Here is a 17,652-nt window from a genome sequence, read left to right on the forward strand (position 1 = left end):
AAGGATGCAAAGTACTTGCATTCAGAAAACTATAATGCATTGAGAAAAGAAATCAAGAAAGCCCTAAATAACTGGAAGAACATTCCATGCCCATGGATTGGAAGATTAAATATCATTAAGATGTTAATTCTACCCAAACTGATATACAGATTCAAAGCAATCCCAATAAAAATTCCACTAGCATTTTTTAAGCAAATGGAAAACACAATTACCAAATTTATTTGGATGGGTGAGAGGCCCCGAAAAGCCAGAAACATCTTAAAAAGGAAAAATGAAATTGGAGGACTCTCACTTCCAGACTTTAAATCATATTACCTCACTACAGTGGTAAAAACAGCATGGTATTGGCATAAAGGCAGACACATAGACCAATGGAACTGAATTGATGGCCCAGAAATAGACCCTCACATCTATGGCCAAGTGATTTTTGACAAGCTTGTCAAGCCCTCCCAGTGGGGCAGAACAGTTTATTCAACAGATGGTGTTGGGAGAACTGGATATTCGTAGCCAAATCTCACACCTTTTACAAAAATTAAGTCAAAATAGATCAAAGACCTAAATATAAAAGGGAGCACAATAAAGCTCTTAGAAGAAAATGTAGGGAAATATCTTCAAGACCTGGTGGTAGGTGGTGGATTCTTAAACCTTACACCAAAAGCATGAGCAACAAAAGAAAACATGGATAAATGTGACCTCCTCAAACTTAAAAATTTCTGTGATTCAAAGGACTTCATCAAGAAGGTGAAAAGGCAACCTAGGTGATGGGAGAAAATATTTGGAAACCACATATCCAATAAGAGTTTGATTCCCATTCTATATAAAGAGATCATACAACTCAATAATAAAAGAGCAAACAATCCAATTAAGAAATGGGGAAAATATTTAAATAGACAATTTCTCCAAAGGGAAAATACAAATGGCCAAAAAGCACATGAAAAAATGTTCCATATCATTAGCTATTAGGGAAATACAAATTAAAATGACAATGAGATATCATCTAACACCACATAGAATGGTCATTAGTAAAAAAACAGACAATAATAAGTACTAGAGAGAGTGTGGTGAAATGGGAACACTCCTTCACTGTTGGTGGGAGTGTAAAATGGTGCGGTCTCTGGGGAAGATAGTTTGGTAGTCCCTCAGGAAGCTAAATATAGAACTACCATATGATCCAGCAATTCCTCTACTAGGAACATATCCAGAAGAACTAAAAACTATGACATAAACAGGTATCTTCACACCAATGTTCATAGTGACATTGTTCATAATTGCCAAAAGATGGAAACAACCTGAGTGTTCATCCACCAATGAATGGATAAACAAAATGTGGTATATATGTATGATGGAATACTATGCTGCAGTAAGAAGAATCCCAATGCAATTGTGGCTGAAAAAGTTAGTCTGGGGAAGTAAATGTCAATAGAAAGAAAACTAAAGAATAAACGAGGGATTGAATAACACAGTGACCCCAGAGGTGGTTGAGAATTGTGGTTAAGGGTACAAATGCAAGAGAGTCCTTCTGTGAGCTAGAGCAGATGTATGTCACTATTGTAGGGTGATGGGAATATGGAGAAGCATGGAAAAACTACAATTGGTGTGACCTATTGACTGTGGTTAACAGCAACCCTATAATATTATGCATCAATGCCAAAGCCGTACTGTGTTGATAATGGAGACATATGGAAAAAGTGTGCCAAATGTATGCTATGGACCATGATTGGTGGTAAGAGTCTGATGATATTGTTTTATAATCTCTATCATGTGTTCCACCAGAGTATGGAGCTGTGTGGGAAATCTACACATCTGTATGATTGTTTTGAAAGTTCACAATATCTGTAAAAAAATATATTAAAAAAATAGTATGGGTTGGGGGGAAAATACACCAAATGTAAGATAAGGACTATAGTTGGTAGTAATATTTTGATGATGCTCTTGCATAGTTTGTAACAAATGTTTCACATCAATGCAAGAGCTGGTGGAGGGGTGATGTATGAGACCCCTGTTTGATGTTATGTATGTTTATTTTGTAAGTTCACTGTCTTTACTATACATTTATTGTTTATGCGTGCTCATGTATGATATACTTCAATTAAAAAAAGAAACATAAAAAATAAAAAACACACTATAGAAGAGAGAAACAAATTCCCCACCTAACAGAGTAAAAGTTATATATTAGAACTGAAGCCATATACTCCAGATGAAAAATCATAGTTCTATGTATGTTACTAACACTCCCGAAAGCAAGAGGTGGGTGCAGTCAATTTTGGCTGAGGTGTCCACAGGAAATTATTTCAGGAGATTTAGCTCTTTAGATTTGGTTTCTGGTTCCAAATTTATATTTTTTTATTTACCAAGTCTTTCAGTGCCTTGTAATATTTTTTTTTTGATAAATTTACTTTAACGTATAACATTCATAATTTCGGTCCTCTAAAAAGTTCAATCCAGATTGCTTTTAGCATGATTTAGTTTTTCACCTATTTATACCTCATATAAAAGTAATTGTACAATGTATACTCATTTGTAATTGGTTTACTACATTTAATATTTTGTTTGTGAATTACATCCACATTGTCAGACGCATTTGTAAGAGATTTATTTTTATTCCTGTCTATTTAGGATTCCAGCAAGTGAAATACCAAAGATATTTAACCAATCTAACATTGGTAGGCATTTTGTAGTTCTCCCATTTTTGACCATTTGTATTAGTTTTTTGAACAGTCAAGAAACATAGGCAGGCATTTTCAATGTGCCTTTATTAATTTATTTTTTCTTTATTTTTTTTAAGACTTATTTTTTATTTATTTCTCTCCCCTTCTCCCCACATTGTCTGCTCTCTGCATCTATTTGCTGTGTGTTTTTCTGTGTCCGCTTGCATTCTTGTCAACAGCACTGGGAATATGTGTCTCTTTTTGTTGCATCATCTTGTTGCATTAGCTCTCTGTGTGTGCGGCACGACTCCAAGGCAGGCTGTGCTTTTTTTTTCACATGGGACAGCTCTCCTTGAAGGATGCATACCTTGTGTGTGGGGCTCCCCTACATTGGGAACAACCCTGTGTGGCACAGCACTCCTTGTGCACATCAGCACTGTGCATGGGCCAGCTCACCACACAGGTCAGGTAGCCCTGGATTAGAACACTGAATCTCCTATATGGTAGATGGATGCTTTATCAGCTGAGCCAAATCTGCTTCCCCCAATGTGCCTTTAATTCAATTTACAGCACATGCATATGCTCATGTTTAGTAGATACATGAAAGCAAGAATCCAATAGAATTTACATATCCAACAACAAGGATAAGCGTTCTACACAATCCTTATGCATTCTAGTACTTGATATTGTTTTAAATCTTTATTTTTCTCCATCTGACATTTGGAAAATTGTTTCAAATCCCATTTTTCAATTGTATTTCTCTTATAGCTAAAACACTTGAGCATTATTTCATATGTCTATTGGCCATTGGATATCCTCTTTTAAGAAGTGACTCTGTGTTCTTTGTCTACTTTCTATTGGATATCTTTCTTCAATCCCATTGCTTTCAAGGAGTACTATATATTCTGCATATGATTCATTTTCCATATATATGTTTTTTTAATGTATCAAAAGGCTTGCAATTTTCTTCTTTTTAACATTTTTTCTAGAAGTGGAAACATACCCATTTTTAATATACTATTTAACAAAAGTATGGTTTTTTTTTTTTTTTAGTTACCAGATTTTATTTCCCTTTAAGTAATCTTTATCAACTACAGGGCAATAAATCAATCTTTTGAGTCTGTTTCTCATAACCTTATTGATTTCCTATTACCCATAGATTTGAAATCCTCCTGAAATAAGTTTCAGTATATAGTGGGAAGTAAAATTAAAGATGTGTCATTTCCACATGGGTACCCAATTGACCCTGTGCCAGCTATTGAAAAGGCCACATGTGCTTTCTAATCTATTTCACTGTTCAGTATCACACTCACTTAATTTATATAGCTTTATATTATTCTTGACTATCTGGTAGTGTAAAACTCAAGTTTCTTGTTTGATTGTTCGTGTGTGTGGTTTTGTTGTCGTTGTTGTTTTGGGGTGGTTTTTTTTGGGTTAGACCAAGAAAAAAATTGATTGGGAAATGGGGGAAAAGAACTGAGCTTGCTAAGAAATGGGAGAGAAATACTGAAATGCGCACTAAGATTTGGTACTGTTACTTATTCCTCCCTTTGCTAATGCTAAAAGGAGGTGCCCCAGTTTTTAATGCTTATCCCATCAATGGTGAGGGCCAGTGTGAGGCATGTTTGAAATACCTGGAGGCTCCCCTGGAATCAGGAAAATGTCCAACTGAGGCCTCAAGATCGAGGCCAAGTCTTGGCAGGGTCTGTCAGCCACCTTGTCTGCCAGCCATGTTGTCTGTTGGCCATATCTGTTGGCCTCCATCTTCTCTATTCTTTTAATAGGACCACAAACCTTCAAAATTCTAACTAAGTGTATTTACTATAGAACCAACACCTTATTAAACATGCCAAGATTTCATACAGATTCAACCAGCGTGCTGAACCCCTCTTCCCTCAACCTCTATAGAATAACCAGAGTGGTTTATGCCCTGGCTGACTGGGACTAATGCCATAAACAACAGAAAGTAAGTATAGAAGAATGACCATCACCCCTCAGCAGCCCCTTAAGAATATGTTCGTGAACCCTCTGAAGGGAGAGTTGAGGCAGGTTCATAAGTGAAAGGAGGAAGGTGGTTGGCCTGGCAGTCAACATGACTGACAGACAATGCCAAGGTTTTTGTATTCTTCTTCAAGATGTCTGGTGGTTGGGAGTTCCAGAATGTCTGTGTGAGGAGTTAATGAATCCTCTTTCCAGGACAATTATTTAACCTGTTAAAGCTATGAAAAAAAAAAAAGTTAAAGCCTCTAGAAATTGAACAAAGGGCATAAATTCTAATGGAGAAATATTTATCAAAAAAATCTACTAAATCTTGATAAGAACAGAGAGAATCATTGGTATATGATTTACAACATGTTCATATGTACCTGGTTCCCAGATTCTGTGTTACATAAGCTCTTCAATAGACAGCTGTTACCCAGACAGAGGGACAACCTCAATCCCAAGATGCTAGTCTAGCTATATTGTTTCACTCAGCCTGGGGCAGTATAAACGGTCTAAATTTTCTCTGTGTGTTTTTTGTTGTGCACAATTTATTATGTGTGGTGTGGGTATGGCCTAGCTCATTTACTCTACAGTATCTCATAGGGTGAATATACTACCCCAGATACTACAGACCTAGAAAATTGAGCCCTTAATTTTCCTTATCCTAGGAAACCTAGAGGGCAGAGTTTCCTTACCAGCAGAGGAAAGCAAAGAATACCAATGTCTACCTTTAAGCTTCCTGGTCTGTTTGTAGAGTGAAGCTGTAGTAATGGAAAAAACAGGTTGCCGTCTTCACTTCCAACTCCTGTGTATGCTGAAAATGATCTGCCTATGGGGAGACCCAGGCCATAACACAGCTCCACCAGTGTGACTAAATGTATTTGGAACAGAGAAGTTCATAACTAAGGACTTTGTTGAAACAATGGAGATTTTGGTAGCAAGTAGTCAAGAGAACTATAGAGCTCCTCCTCTTTTTATCAATTAAGTTCTATATTTACCAGCTTGAAACAAGGCTTTCTTAGTTCTACAGACCATGGCAACAAACTGAATTCTTCCCCATCCTGATTGCTTCATTTTCATTGAAATTAGTTTCTAATTTTACTTCATTGTGAATAAATCCAGTTAGCTTCCTCATCCGCATCTATTTGCCTTTGCACACAATGCTTTCATTTTAGTTTCATTACTTGGCTCACTATGTTGTTTTGATTTTAGATATTACTTCAACATTGAAGTATATACTGGAACAACAGTTCTTTAATGTCCATAAAAATCATCTACGTTTTACAACATACACCATCCATCAATAATCATCTGTAAAACTCATTATCTCAAGCAATAACTCATAGGTATTAAAGCTCTGCTCACAAATATGCTACATCTATGAGGGAGACCTCTTATTAGTAAGAAAAGAGAAATATAAAATTTTGGAAATGAGAGAGCTTTGATGATAAAAACAGTGTAGGAAAATTTTAGTAAGAAAATTAAATTGGTACTTATAAAATGGCAAAAATGGTTGTGAGAGGGAAATTTATAGCCATAAATGCATATATTAAAAAAGAAGAAAGAGCAAAAGTTAAAGATGTAACTTCACACCTGGAGGAATTATAAAAAGAACAATAAATTAATTGCAAAGCAATTTGAAAGAAGCAAATAACAGAAACTAGAGAAGACCTAAATTAAATTGAAAATAAAGCACAAAAAATCTAATAAAATCAAAAGATGATTCTTTTTTGAGAAGTTTAATAAAATTGACAACCTCTTAGAAATTTTGTTCTCTAACAAAGAACAAAAAGAGAGGCAATGCAAATACATGAAAAATGAAGAAGGAGCTACAACCACTGACCCCACAGAAATAAAGTTTCAATAGAGAATACTTTGAAAAATTGTATGCCAACAAGATGGATAATTTAGAGGAAATGGACCAATTTCTAGAAACGCACAAGGAGCCTACACTGACAAAAGATGAATTTGTTGAACCACAAAGAACAATCACAAGTAATGAAACAGAACTAGTCATCAAAACCTCCTAACTGGGAAAAGCACAGGAAGAGATGGGTTTACCGATGAATTTTACCAAACATTCTGGAAAGACCTAGCACTAATCCTGCATACAGTCTTCCAAAAAATAGAAGTGGAGAGAACATTGCCTATCTAATAACATAATGCCAACATCACCCTAGTACCAAAGCCATACAAGTATGCCACAAGAAAGGAAAACTGTAGACCAACAATACTTGCTAAACATATTGAAATAACAACCAAACAAATCATACATCATGCCCAGGTGGAATTCATCCCTAAAAGCAAGGATGGTTCAACAAAAGAAAATCAATTAATGTAATACACCACCATAAATAGATCAAAAGAAAAAAAAATCACATGATCATCTCTATACAGGCAGAAAGAGCTTTCAACAAAACAGAACACAATTTCCTGATGAAAAACACTTCAAAAGACAGGAATAGAAACACTCTTCTTCAGCATTATAAAGGGTATATATGAAGAACCCAAAGCTAACATCATATTCAATAGTGAAAGGTTTAAAGCTTTCCCTCTAAGACCTGAAACAAGACAAGATGCCCACTGTCACTGCTCTTATTTAACATTTTGTTAGCAGTACTTGCTTTAGTTCTTATGCAACAAAAAGATTTAAAAGACATGCAAATTGGAAAGGAAGTACTATAAATTTCACTATTTGCAGATGACATGAATCTACATATAGAAAGTCCTGTGAAATCTAAAACTTCTAGAGCTGATAAATGGGTTCAATAAGGTATCAGTATATAAGATTAATGCACAAAAATCAGCAGTATTTCTGTACACCAATAATGAGCAATCTACTGAGGAAATCAAGATAAAACTTCCCTTTACAATAAGAACTAAAGGAATCAAATACCTAGGAATAAACTAAAACAAGGATGTAAAGGACTTGTATGCAGTAAAATACACATTATTAAAGGAAATAAAAAAAGACATACATCAATGGAATAATGTTCCCTGTTCATGAATAAGAAGACAAAACATCATTAAGGTGTCTATTTGACCCAAACTGATTTACAGATTTTATGCAAACCCGATAAAAATTACAACAGCAAGCTTTTACTGAATTAGAAAAGTTAACTAGGAAATTTATTTGCAAAGGCAAGGGGATCCAAAAAGCTGAAGACATTTTGAAAGAGAAAAATGAAATTGGATGATTAATAATACCTAACTTTAAAACGTACTACAAAGCTGTAATGGTCAAAAGTGCATGTTATTGACCCAAGGATTGACATACTGAAAAATGGAACTGAACTGAAAGTTCAGATATAGATCCTCACATATACAGTCAACTGATATTCAACAAGGCCACCAGGCCCACTCAATTGGGAGGGAATGAACTCTTCAACAAATGGTGCTTGGAGAACTGAATACCCATATACAAAAGAAAGAGAAAATTTTATCATCTCAATTCCTATAAATAATCTACTCAAGATGTATCAAACTTCCATAAAGTTCCTGGAAGATAATATAGGGAAGCATTTACAAGATTATGTAGTAGGAAATAGTTTCATAAACTTTACATCCAAACCATGAGCAAAAAATAATAATAAATGGAATATCCTTCAAAATTTAAAAATGTATACTTCAACGGACTTTGTCAAGAAAGTGATAAGGAAGCCAACCCAATGGGAGAAAATATTTGGTAACCATCTATCTGAGATGGGCCTAATATCCAGCATATATAAAGAAATCCTACATCTTGAAAATAAATAACTTTTTTGAAAAAGGGGCAAGTGATTTGAACAGATGCTTCTCAAAAGATGAAATGCAAATGTCTAAAAAACTACATAAAAAGATGATCAACATCACTAGCTTTTAGGGAACTGCAATTCAAAACTACATTAAGAAATCATCTTATACCCCTAAGACTGGTGGCTATAAAGAAAAGCAGAGGATACAAGTATTGGAGAGGATTGAAGGAAAGGGAATACTTATCCACTGCTAGTGGGAATATGGAATTGTGCAGCATTGTGAAAGATGGATTGGAGGATCCTCCAGAAGCTAACTATAGAAATGCCATATTATCCAGCAATTGTACTGCTGTGTATATACACAGAATAATTGAGACCTGAGGCGCATTCAGTATATGCACACCAATATTCATAAGAGCATTATTCACTATTACCAAAAGATGGAGGCAACCCAAATATCTATCAACAGAAGAATGAATAAGCAAACTGTGGTATATACATACAATTGAATATTGCTCAGCTATAAGAAGGAATGCAGTATTAACACACAGGATAGCTTGGATGAATCAGGAAGACCATATGTTGGGTGAATAAACCAGGCACTGAAGGACAAATATTACATGAACTCACTGATAAGATTTAAGCAAATTGAGCAGACTCAAAGAGCTGGAGTTAAAAGATAGGTTTATAGGAGGCAGAAATGGAGTAGGATAAGGTGGATGGGTATAGTTGTGCAGTGGATGAGTGTGACAGTGGTACAGTGATGGAATTGGGTTCAGTGGTGCTAGTTTTTGAGGGGGTGGAGTGTGAGAGGTGGCTTGGACAATCCATGGTACTGGGGGCATTATTAGGGGAAGGAATGGTTAAATCTAGGGATTTGCAGGTCTGTGGTTAAAACTACAATGCTGTGAATTTTTTTTGGCAAATATGGCAAATATGGTGTATGGTGTTGGATGGGTAGGGTATGTAAAATGCGTGCACTTAGGGCAGGCTCCTAGGGAATATGTGTTTATCTTGTCATAGTGTGTGTGCTATATCAGTGGGTCCAGATTCACACAATAAATAAGAAACTATCAAACTCCCATCCTGGGAGGTACAAGAATCCCTCAAGAACATAGGCAGTAGCTGACAAAAGAAAACAGAACAATATGTCAAACCCTCAATATTATTGCAAGTACCTGAGAATCTTATTCTTCAAAAATGGAAACTTAGTGGTTACTATAGGTTTTGAGGGGAGGAGGACAAAGAATAGAATAGATGGAACATGGAGTTTTTTAGGTCATAGAATTGTTCAGCATGATCTTGCACTAATAGACACAGGCCACTTCAGGTTTTATCAAAACCTATAAAAGTGTATGATTCAAAATGTACACCATAATATAAACCATTGACTAATATTGGCAGCAATGCTTCAATAGTTGTAAAACGTTATTAATAGGGGAGAGGGGATAAATGGGAGGACATTGCATATATAGGTCCCTTATGTTTTTTATGTGACTTTTCTGTATCTTAAAATTTCTTAGAAGAGAAAACAAAAATAGACACTGGGGGAATATTTGGATGAAAATGTTACTGTACATACAAGACAACATTTCTTACAGTGATAAAAGATAATGTCTAAAAAATTTTTAGTATTATTTCAAATTTTTAAAATTATTTGTATCTTATTGGTTATTTTTAAAATTACTTCATTTTCCTATTAATGTTATTTGGTTATTTTGTTGGCTTCATTTTTGGAGAGGGTTTGAATCATCAAATGGTCACAACAGTACAGGGTGTCGGGGATAGGGGAATGCACAGGAAGTATGGGGTATGCCTCTAAAGCATATATACGTATTCAGGTGTCCATGAAGCATCGTCTATTATCTCAGTGAGTGAATATCCATACAATAACAAAAGAGTATTGAATTGCGATCCTGTGTAGTTGTGCAACATTCTTTAATAGGGCAGCAAGAATTCTCCAAGTGCAAGGTCAGTGCCTAGTGATGGAAGAAAGACCATTATGCTAGACCCTTGATACTGATGTTTGTACTTATGAAAGTAGTCTTGTGAAATTGAACTTAGTCTAGTATTGTATACTGCTAAGAGTTATCTCCTGAAAGCCTCCCTGTTGCTCAAATGTTGTCACTCTCTAAGCCAAACTCAGCATAAAACACAGTCTTGCCTCAGTGTGGGACAAGACTCCCAGGGATGATCCTCCCTGGCACTGAGTAATTATTACCAAATGAAACTAGTAATGTATCTGGAAAAAGACCTTGACCAAAAAGGAGAAATGATAAATACAAATGAATTTTTACGGCTAAGAGATTTCAACGTGAGTGAGGAGCTCATTCCAGAGGTTGTGCTTATACAAGTCTCAGCAGTGTCTCACTGACTCCCACAGCAGATAGTGCCTCAAAGAGTGGGGCTCCTTAGGATTGTAAGGACATCCAGAAAATATAGGGGCATAAAGCTCAGGCATTCAGCACCATGTCAGTGGGCCTTTTTTTTTTTGGAATTTATGCTACCCAGTGTAATAGAGTTTGACTCATTTATAGATTCTCTACTCCTAGTTCTTCTGCCCTCTACTTGAACCTATAATTAGCACTATACTTCATAAATATATGTCTCAGAGACTTAAATATTTGGTCTTTCCATGGGCCAGTTGAGCCCTGAATTTCAGCAGAGATGCAACACCTACTCACCAGTTCATTGGACTGACCCAGGGGAACTAACAAGGTAAGGATGATGGGCAATGCTCATCCCAAGTAACAGAGAGTGTCAGCAACCTCAAGCAAGATAGTTATATCCATCTGTCCCATGGGATCTAAGCACTCACTCAATTAGAAGCAGAGTAGGCATCTCCATCCCAAAATACTCAAGATTATAGACCTATCATTATTCTAGCAATGAAAGAATTCTCATCATTGATATGAAGGCAGTGGGCAGCAGAGCGTGAAGAATAGGTGCAATACAAGGGCCCTTTGGGGACTTTGGAGTTGTCCTACATGATACTGCAGTGATAGATAAAAGCCATTATGTATTTTGTCATAACCTACAAATTTGTGTGGTACAGAGTGCAAGCTATAATGTTATCTTTAGTCCATGGTTAGTTGCAATAGTTCAAAATGTGTTCATCAAGTGTAACAAATGTGCCACACTAATGAAGAATGTTGTTAATGTGGGAAAGTATGGGAGGCGGAAGGGCAGATCATTTAAGAGTCCCTTATACATAATTTTTTTCTCTTTTAAAATGTAGTTGGTATTATTTCCACCAATCAAAACAGACATATATTTTTTCACAAAACTATAGGCAATGTTACTTTTGAAATATACAATCTGAAAGATTATACCTTTTTTACTACCAGACCAAGATACTGGAGTGAGTTACTTTAATAGAATTCAACTAGACAAACTCATATATCATTGTCACGACTTACATAGCATTAAATCCTGATTAAACCAGTGACATATTCAGTGTTTCAAATACCAAACTTGTGTATCAGCATGGGGTCCTAATTAGGATTTTGAATTTTTTTCTTTTTATTCATTTTTAAAAAAATATTACATTCAAAAAATATGAGGTCCCCATTCACCCCCACCAACCCCACCCCACCACTCCCCCCACAGCAACACTCTTCCCCATCATCATGACACATCCTTTGCATTTGGTGAGAACATTTCTGGGCATTGCTGCACCTCATGGTCAATGGTCCACATCATAGCACATACTCTCCCACTTTCCATCCAGTGGGCCATGGGAGGATCTACAATGTCCGGTAATTGTCCCTGTAGCACTACCTAGGACAACACCAAGTCCCGAAAATGCCTCCACATCTCATCTCCTCCTCCCATTCCCTGCACCCAGCAGCCACCATGGCCACTTTTTCCACACCAATGCCACATTTTCTTGATTACTAACCACAATAGTTCATGAATAGAATATCATTAAGTCCACTCGAATCCTTACTGTATTCCTCCTTCCTGTGGACCTTGGCTTGGTTGTGTCCATTCCACATCTATGTCAGAGGGGGGCTTAGGATTTTGTCTTTTTGACACAAAAGCTCGGAATTTCACATTCACAAGGTGAGAGCTGAGTCCAGTGCCCCATTTCCAGGACCAATGCTGATTCATTTTATGAGCAGCTGGTGTTTCTAAACCACACTCTTAATCTGTCAAAACTCTGCTCTCTGGAACTTCCACTTGAAATCTAGACTGGACATAATGGAGGCAGTCATTTCCTTTTGGACTGAAAATTAAGCTGAGAAACCACACAGATGTAGTCCACATTCCAGGACAATGATAAATTACCTGGTTTATAAAAATACATGCCCAAAATAGTCACCTCCAGCACTGTGTACATTGTAAATTAAAAAGATAAAATAGAAAAGATGAAAAGGTTGAACACATTTTTTTTCTGGTTCTTTCTCCACTGCTGGCACCTCTCCGTAGACATCAATTTGAGATCACCTGAATTGCCCCAGGACCTTGGAAAGTCTAGACTCAGGAGGCAGAACTCTGAAATCAGGGTGAGGTATTTCTACAAAAATATGTTATCTCCAGGCCTGGGGCCTGTCCTAGGTGCACCCACCTCTCTATCTGATGGAATTCTGTCTTTGCTGGAAAACCTGCTGGGACCCTTGTGGGCGACTGCAGGCTCAGTGAACTCCACAAAGGAAAGATGAGCAGAAGACCCATCTGTGGGCCCTGAGCACCACCTATAAAGGTCTTCAGATGAATGGGACCTTGATGTGCTCCTGTGACCAGGGGGCTGCATTTTGGAAAGCAGGTAAAGAATTATGAAAGAAATTCTTAATGTGGAAAAGGGTGGGAGTTGTGGGGAGGGGGATATATGGGAATTCCTTATATTTTTTAATGTAACATTTTATGTTATCTAAAGTAACTTTTAAAAATAAGTAAAAAATTTATTTTAAAAATACTGAAAAATAAAGATAGGCTTTGTACACCATTTTAAGGACAGATTTAGGGAAGAAGTCCATTTTATCATGTTTAGATATGAGAAGTTTCTTAATTACACAATCCAACCACAAAGGCCAAAATCATCCCAAACTATGTAATAGTCCTTTCTGCCTCAATCCAGGTTAGTATTTTCATTAAAAAACAAAAACAAAAACAAAAAAAAACACAGGCTGTGTCTAAATGAAATAATATAAAATTATTTATTTCAATATTAATTTTGTTTATCAGGTTTCAAGTTTCCAGGAAACTTGAACAAAGATAAAACTGGTGCAGAGAGAATCACATATTGTAGATAATATTTAAAATCAACTTTCTTATCAAAATTCCTCTTCAGAACAATTCTATAGAATGCTGACCAAACAGCTTCCAAAATAATTCAACCCAAGATATGACTTTGTAACAAACTAAAGTCAATGGAAAAAAACATCATGAGTATATGAAGCTAAAATCTGATCATCATAGCTCCATTTCTGCCATAACATTGAAATACTCAGTGTCTTAAAGAATTTTGAGTAATTTACATATCAACAAGTCTGAAAGTCTCAATTTCTGGTGAGCAATTTAAATCATAAAATATCCAATAATTAATCATTTCTCTCTTTTTTTTTAAAGATTTATTTGTTTATTTAATTCCCCCCTCCTCCTCCCTCCCCCCCCCCCCCCCCCCCGTTGTCAGTTCTCTGTGTCTATTTGCTGCGTCTTGTTTCTTTGTCCACTTCTGTTGTTGTCAGCGGCTCGGGAAGTGTGGGCAGCACCATTCCTGGGCAGGCTACACTTTCTTTCGCGCTGGGCGACTCTCCTTACAGGGTGCACTCCTGCGTGGCAGGGCACTCCTTTGCGCGCATGAGCACTGCACATGGGCCAGCTCCACTCGGGTCAAGGAGGCCCCGGGTTTGAACCACGGACCTCCCATGTGGTAGTCGGACGCCCTAACCACTGGGCGTTTCCCTAAGCATTTCTCTTCATGATATTTCTTCTATATTACCCTCATGGGTTTTCCCAGTACACTGGCAATTTTTCTTAGGAAAAGGACATGCCCCCCAAACAACAAACATGCATTCTGAATCAGCCCTGCTTCCTAAAATGGATTAAAGAGGCATGTATATTTAACCTGTTTTTTTTTGGAAAAGAAAGAAAATCGAGCAAGGATGTTGTGTTGGTAAAAAGAAATGCTGCCTTGACACACCATGTGTTTTATCTTGAATGACCAAAGGTAAGTAAAGGACCCAGTTAGTCTCTGCCTCAAAACAATCATGTAGTAAATGGCTGTGATAGTTATTAATGTATACTGTGCAAAATTCTATTCTAACAGTAGATAATAGATTCAAGAATTCATTATTGAGATGGAATGTTATGTGCCCTGTTGGGAAGGTTCAGTTCTATGTAGTATTTTAAGTTAATATGAAACCTAGAAGACCAAGAAATAAGAGATAAGGTAGGCTGAAGTTTAAAGTTATACATGTCTTAAGTAACGCAAAATAAAACTTAAAATTTTATCACGCAGTTAAGTGGAATTGAGAAATCATCCCAGATTATGGCAATTTAGAGAAAAAAAAAGTCCCCTATCGACATATGTACCTTGGTTTAGCAGTGATGATATGCATAATCACAAATAAAAGAAAGTTAACCTTTTGTTTATGAAATAGATTAATTATATTCCTTTTCTTCTGAAATTTGTACAAAAGATTGAATAAATGATACCATCAAAGATGATAAAATAGGATGATATGATAGTGGTAAATTACTACACATAAATCTATTTTTTTCTGGACACCAAATTAATAGGATTAAGAGATAATTTTAGAAGAGTCAGTACCTGGAAATTTGCCTGACCTTTAAATACTGATTTCCAAAGTGCTAGATGGGCAGACCAAGCAAGCATTTGGGGCAATGTATATAAAAGTCCCAGAAGTTACTAATGAACAGAAATTGCCTCGATTACTGAATTACTTAAAAATTCATCTATACTAATTGCTCACCTGAAATGACCTTGAACAAAATCTCTAAAAGCGTGGCTTGCCCTTTTTTTCTTGACATAACCAGCTTCCTTTTATAATCTAAGAAAGCCATCTTATTAAAACTGATTAAGGGCAAGACATCATGTTTCTTACATGAGAACAGTGAGTTTGTCTATTTGGTATGAGCCACTTACCAGCATTTCAGGCCTATGGAAGTGAGAATTACTTCTTATGTCTAATTTATCACTGACAACCTTTGAGGGGTACCATTGAGGTGTCGAGACTGCTGTCTGTACCTGAAGCCAATGTCTGCTCAGTTGGACATGGATGTAATGTCGTTGACAGATGATGCCTGAGAAGGAGTGGTGTTGCTACTTACTGCTGCATTTGTGCTGAAGACTGGTCTTTGACAATGCTTTTCCTGCTTCTTTCTTCCCAACTCATTAGCTCTTTATAAATTAGCTCTATCCATTCTTCACTTGCATGTTATCTTTCTTCCAACTGGGCATCATAAATCTGAGGTGGTGGTGCTTCTGACTCAGCAGGGTCTACCAAACAGTTATATACCGGCAGCTCAAAGCTTCATCTAGAGAGATTCACTTGTCAGGATCCATCAATAACATTTTCAATAACAAATCTCTGGCTTGGCTTGTTTAAGTTTTATCTCATTCATATTCTAACAGAAATATCCCATCTCAAAAGAGTTCTTCAATTTTGATGCCTGGATACTTTGGTCTGTTTTCTACAGAATTCCTCACAGTTAGCCAAAATTTCTTCATGAAATCTGTTGGCAGTGTTTCCAGTTGCTCGATAAGTTTATTCCATTGATCAATACATTCAGTTCCTAGGAATTTCACACAATCTTTCACCAGTTCTCCCATGATGCAACTCACTATCCAAATATTAATATTAATTTTCTCTTTGCACCCAATCCACAGAATGTTTTCAAGGGTTGGTGGTGCCGTGTCACACATAGAGGGTCATCATAAAATTGGTACAGGCTGTCTAGACCAAGCCAATGTTGAGTATCTTAAGGGTGCAGTCTGACTAGATCATGTATTTGCTAGGTTTGTTTTTATGATTGACAAATTTTAAGAGAACACATTCATGGTAAACACTTTCCATGAGTTTTAAGGAACCCCTTAAATTTTTTTTGTAAAATTTATGTAATTAAAGCTTCTTTAAAAATAAATAGTTGAAAAAGGAATATACTGTATTGAAGTCAGAATAATGCTAAAATTAAGCATCATTGAATCCTTCCATGGAGCATCACTGTTAAGAATCTTAAAATTATGAGACTTAGCATCTGAATCCAGCAGAAGAATAATTTTTCCAGGTCCATAACTGACCCTTAAAGAGTCAGTTAATATTTTAACTGATCGTTTTTGATTGTCTATATTTTATTAAGTTTTGCAGTCCTATCAAATCCTGCTATTGAGTTTTGGATACCCTGTTTACTGACTCATGGAATTACTACTTGTGGAGGATATAGCCAAACATGAACTCCCAATGGTTCAAAGATTCTAGAGTGTGGGTGGGACCTGTGACTTAATTCTAAACAATATCATTACCAAAGATGATTGGATATGAATAGTCAATTGGATTGGAGCAGATTCTACTCTAGGTGAGACTCAAGATGAGAATATAGCTTAGTTAATACTTTGATTTTAACATGGTGAGATCCTAAACATAGAATCCAACTAAGCTGTGATCAAACTCCCTCCTGAACAACTGCCCCTTTGAGATAATCATGTGTGTGTGCACTTTTAATCTTCTAGATTTTTGGAAATTTGTTATGCTGTGATAAATATAAATACAATTATTTGGAACAAGGAAGGAGGTGAAGTAATAGATATCTAAAACTGGTGGATTCATAAATGGATAGTGGATCAAGACTGGAGGAATTTGGAGATGAGTGATAGAGAATCCTAAATTGCTTGGATAGGTTATTAGTAGAAATGTGATGTTTAATGATGTTCCCTGCTGATGAGGCCTCAGAAAAAAATGAAGAACATGTAATGGGAAAATGTAAATGGTGATACTAATTGTGTAGTGGCAGAAAGGTTCACAATAACTGAGATCCTCAAGCAAAGATCCTTGCATGTTTTATTATTGTAAAATGAGAAGAGAGAGAAATATATTGAGAGGGAAATTGTTTTTTAAAATAGGACACAGATTCTGAGATTACTCAGCATCTCCTGAAAATAATAAATACTTATATATATATATTCTTTGTCAAAAAAAATTTTGAGAGAGGACAATTTGAGAATGTAGCTATATAATTTCTTGAGAAAACCATAGAAAGGGCAAAAGTACAGAGTACTGAATCACAAAAACTGCTTTTTTCAGCATCTTGAGAGTGTTATTACC

At 36.2% G+C, this 17,652-nt stretch overlaps 1 pseudogene; it reads right to left on the reverse strand.

Moving 5' to 3' along the window:
* Positions 1-15,525: 15,525 nt before the first annotated feature.
* LOC101445002 (mitogen-activated protein kinase 9 pseudogene) lies at positions 15,526-16,407 on the reverse strand (annotated as a pseudogene).
* Positions 16,408-17,652: the final 1,245 nt, after the last annotated feature.

This window comes from Dasypus novemcinctus, chromosome 1, assembly GCF_030445035.2.
Source record: "Dasypus novemcinctus isolate mDasNov1 chromosome 1, mDasNov1.1.hap2, whole genome shotgun sequence".
Classification (NCBI taxonomy): Eukaryota; Metazoa; Chordata; class Mammalia; order Cingulata; family Dasypodidae; genus Dasypus; species Dasypus novemcinctus.